Raw genomic sequence first — 5,112 nt, forward strand, 5'->3', positions numbered from 1 at the left:
GCAAAAGGAAAATATCGCTTGGTAATTTCAGGCAGATCCAGCTATATGACTCTGGATACGAATAAGTTTGTTTAGAATGCTCGTAGACAAAGTTCGGGAAGATCCGAAACGTGACAAAAAAACAACCTCACCTGAAGTACTGGAAAGTTATAGCGGAACATTTAAACAATTAAAAGAATCAGATGTCCATCGTATTTTAATCGTATCGATATATATATATATATATATATTGTATAAAAGAAGAACTTACATTCCAACAATAGTAGATGCTATCAATGAAGATAATCTGAACCTGCGAAAACAACTTTGCCGGTAATACCTGGATAAATATAAACAGAATTCCATTTTATAGGGACGATTGTTTGGAACGTTAAAGCTACTTGCAAATGCATTGTTACAACCAATCGACATCATTACACTTACTAAGCAACTGCAAATTTACATCTAACGTCATGTAGATTTACCAGAAATTATAGTGTCGTGCGGCATTTCACGCAAAGGATTAACTGGACCATTCTTTATTAGCCATATTGTGATTGTTGCCAATCATTTTAATTCTGTCGATGATTTTTTCTCACCGATTAAGAAAATTTTGCCGAAGGTGAAAAAAATTCTTTCCGATAGGACGGAGCGTTGCAGGCTGTAATCACTGTAATGTAAAAGCATATCTTTATGAAAATCTTCCAAACAGAGGGGGTAAGTAAAAAGGTCCCATAAAAGATCCTAATTTTTCACTAGACCTGCCGCTAATAAACACACGTCAAACGTTAGAAACTTGAACATAAAACGCCCCGCAACTCTAAATAAAGCGTTCGTTGAAATTGGTGAATCAATAGCCTGCCCGCCGAATCAGTGTATATTGATTAAGTAAAATCCTAGAGTTATACATTTTTCGTATGTTCCTCAGCCATTTAAACACAATATATATATATATATATATATATATATATATATATATATATATATTGTGTATATATACAAAAAATAAACATGAGTTATACATTGTTCAACTGCGTATACATTGCCACGGCGCATACAAAAATCTTAAGCTTTCTTATCACTATCGCTATCTGGGAGCGAGATATTGCTTCATAAATCGTATCCGTGCTGATACTAGTTATTATATTGTATAATATGCGAATATCATTCAAGGCGCACCCACCGTACCCATCCGACTGTTAATAAACTGAGCCATGCGCCCATTTTAATTTATTCTAGAGATATCGGATAGGATTCCCAAGTCACTTTACTGTTCGCTTGGGAAAACATGTTATCGTCCTTTCCCACATTGATAAAATCCCACGGAGTGTGGGTCTCCTTTCAAGTATGTACTCAGAGCAGACCATCTCTGTCAGGCTACACACAGAGAAGCCATTTTTTTATCATTCACCTTCTATGTAGATGTCGCTTCGCATAGTTTTTCAAGGCTATCGAAGATCGTACTATTGCGTTTGCGTCCCACGGTTTTCAGCCACAACTGTTACTACTACCTGTGCTAACTTGGCTTCTCAGTCGTCTGGTTTTCACAATACACAGAATCGGGAAACGCAAGAAAGGATCGAGTTGGTGAGACTTGCTATTCGATACACCTCATTTCCTTTTTGTTTGCTTAAGCTGTTCAAAACTCTTCAAAGGCCGCTGTCGGTTGCTGGAAAGCGTACTCAGAATCTGCGAGACTACAGTGTGTCCCCACCATCTCAAGAACCTTTTTCAGGCTCCACGAATTGCTTCCCTCGCCAGACGATACTGGAGTGCATGATCAATGATAGACTCTAAATTCTATATGAATGCCTTATCGGTGCAACGCCATTAGAATCAGGCATTAGAGCGAAAGTAAGAGTTACGGTAAGTCGTAAGTGCTGCGCCATCGTAAGGCCGGGAAGTCGGACGCCTTGTGAACGAGAATGTAATCCGTGAACAAAGGGGATAAGGCAGAAGATGCGCACATACCATATATAGACAGCTGTCATTGTAAGCTCCTGCCGTATATTAACAACCAGATGCGCCTACAAACTACTCATTATAAAGAGTATTTGAACTGATCCTACGGAAACGCTCGTGTTCTCTCCTGAAGAATTCCAATACAGAAAAACCGCTCGGTGGACAGATGCTTTTTCTCTTAACTAGCGGGTTTTGGACCCAAGCGTTAATCTTCTGAAGAGACAGAGTAAAATCTGACAAATTGAGCTCTGACATGGAAACATATCCTCAAAAACATACGCTTAAAACTACCATTCAAGTCAAACAATGGCTAGATTGGGTAATTTTGGTCAGCTTGCTATCTTTGAATTGGAAGACACTAAACAACTGCTCATCGATATTTTTCAAATATTTTCGATATTTCGATATTTTCAAACTTTTTTTCAGTCATGTTTCGTAGTCCTGTTGCATTATATAGGGTTGCCCGCCTGTAGCCAGCTAACTAATGAAACATTATGAAAGACGGCGAGCGAGCGATCGATAGATTCAGAAAAAAGGAAACTTGTTTCTTAAGTACTTGTCTGTAGCAGTTTTGATTTTGAGAAGGGCTAATCACTTGAAGGGCTGAATATACAAATATAAAAGTACGTTCAAATTAAAAACTAGCCTGATGCGTTGTGCTATATGTGTATACGAACATAGGTACATACACATATTATGTTGTAAAACCATCCATCTCCTTGCTGTTCCGGTATTCGACAGATACTGAGCTAACCGTTCCATCGGCATCTTGCATCTAAAGGAACCTTTGCCGAGAAAAATTATGTATGTATACCGTTTCTAAAATGTTTATCTTAAATGTACAATAGCCAAATCAAGTTACAACGTTGAGTGTCAGCAAGAGAGCTATTAATTATTTTACAGTGATTACTTTGATATAATAAACAGTTTACAATTTAGACATTTGTAGATCTCAAATATGTTAAAAATATAGCTTAGTTAAGTAGCTCTCCGAAGAACTCTTGAACGATGTTCGCCAATTTAACACATATATGAACCGACGGTGAATTACACAACACTTTTTGGTAAAGTTATCGGTGCGGAACCTTTTTTTTTTCGGAGAATGGATCAGTCCTTCTTGCTGCATTGGTGTTTCGATAAGCAAAAAAAGGACAAGACAGCGCCCATGGGTCTTTTTTTTTTCACATCATACGCAGGCTCGCTGGTTATGAAAGACATAATGCGTAAAACAGTTTCAGTCATTTGGTGCCAATATTGAGTCATGTGGTAGTGGCGCTGGGATATATGAAGCCGAGTCTGAGGCTTTTTCCGTATGTTCGTTTATCTTTTTCCTTCTTCTCTTCATGAACAGCCCGACATTGTTAAGTTGACATTGCTGCTTATAAAGCTGTTTAAATGTATATCTTTAATTACCTTTCTAGTTTACTCTTATTAAAATCATATAGTTTCTCGCCATTTCTACCGATTACGTCTCTTCAGCAGGTCGTTGTTGACGTAGTTGTCCTTACCAATTTGATACAAGCTTAGTAGTGAAATTAGTAGAGTTTCGAACTTTAACTCAAAGTGACAGTACCAATGGAATGACAAATTTAAAGGTAAAATGGTTGGTTTGAAAATAGGTTGCACCCATCAGATAGTAACTTTATTGAAGAGCTAATCCCAGAACCTTGAAAAGTCGTTCGACATATACGATATGAAAAAAGAAATTCATAGAGATCAGCAAACAGAACGAGTATGTGCTCTTCAGTTGATACTGCGTCTCTATAGAATGATATCTACAGCGGCTGTCTTTATGGGATCGCCAACATTAGCGAACGAGGACAGTAAAGGCTTAGCTTATATTTCCAAAGAGTTCGAAATGAAGACCAAGCAAAGACTTTGCTAAAGTTATTTGCCACAAGTAACTCACCTTTTTTATGTCTCTATTTTTTTTCTAACAACGTTGTTAAAAATAAGTTTAATAGCTTCCTTAGTGACTGGTAGCTTCCACCGATGTCCCAGCTTGTTTGACTGCTTGTCAAAGACAGTTAGATTTAGGATTAGGATCTGAAAGTATTCAGTTCTGCCTTACTTTTCTAACATATACATGTACTTGGACTGCTTGAAATGTAAGGGATGGAACGATGATAACTTATTCGTAACCGAGATTAACTATTTTCTAGGACAGGAAGGAAAATATTCGCAAAGCGGCTTCCAGTAACAGAAAAAAATCCACTGGAAGTGTATGTCCAAAAAATCTATTGATTTTCGGTAGTCCGAAGTATTTTGCTGTAGCTTTATAATAGCTGCAAATTTCTTCATGTATTCGAGGTCTAATCTCAATTGGCTTCCATTTATCAAGCGTCCTATCTGGTCTACCTTGTACTTATTGAGCACCTCCGTTTTAACTAGATATCGAAAGAATTGCACAGTAGTATAAAATGAAATGCCCTATGAAGAGCGTATCTGTCAATTCATCATCAAAACAAAGCTCAAGTACATAAGATAAATATTAAACCGTAGAAGGACCTAATTTTCAACCACACTATGAGTTAATTCAGAATATCCGGCGGCTGCCGAAAACGATGAAAGCAGGTTTCTAGTTCACTTTGTGCTCGTTAAATCCTATCACTCTCACTATGATATGTAACATTGGAATATATAGCAAAGTCAATAGGAATCAAATAAGTAGGCTCAATATGCCTTAAAGCTTCCAACGGACCCGAGACCAAGCTATCTATGTATATGTATAACTACTGAGCATAGAGCGGAAGGTTTATAACTATCGAATACAATGAGACAAACTCATTTCACGATGAAATAAGACGCTAACACACCGACGGGTCGTATAAAACCATACTAAGAAGTATCTTAAATACTGTGTCCGATGCTGCACTCAAGTAGTGCTTCAGATGGCTCGTTCGTACTTCGAACATAGTGTTAATTCGATTGCTGAGCAGAGCATTTTCTTTTTCATTAACCACATCTGAAAATGATACCGTACGACCGTTTACAAACACCATGACGGCCACCAGAATCGTCCGCGATGATATATCCCCCTACGTTACATGAATAAGTGTGTTCAACCTGTGTTACACAAGAACTGCTTAAACTATATTGTGAAAGAAGTCATTGGACTACAGTTTTTTTTTTTTTTTTAGTTGGCCGCTATTCGACCGTCATAAATATTAT

The 5,112-nt window shown here is 37.5% G+C and overlaps 1 protein-coding gene across 10 annotated transcripts in view; it reads left to right on the forward strand.

Moving 5' to 3' along the window:
• Positions 1–5,112, forward strand: part of LOC111259087 (uncharacterized) — a 125,742-nt gene that overhangs the window by 50,964 nt on the left and 69,666 nt on the right. The gene's annotated exons all lie outside the window — the stretch shown is intronic.

This window comes from Varroa jacobsoni, unplaced genomic scaffold (assembly GCF_002532875.2).
Source record: "Varroa jacobsoni isolate VJ856 unplaced genomic scaffold, vjacob_1.0 scaffold_291, whole genome shotgun sequence".
NCBI lineage: Eukaryota > Metazoa > Arthropoda > Arachnida > Mesostigmata > Varroidae > Varroa > Varroa jacobsoni.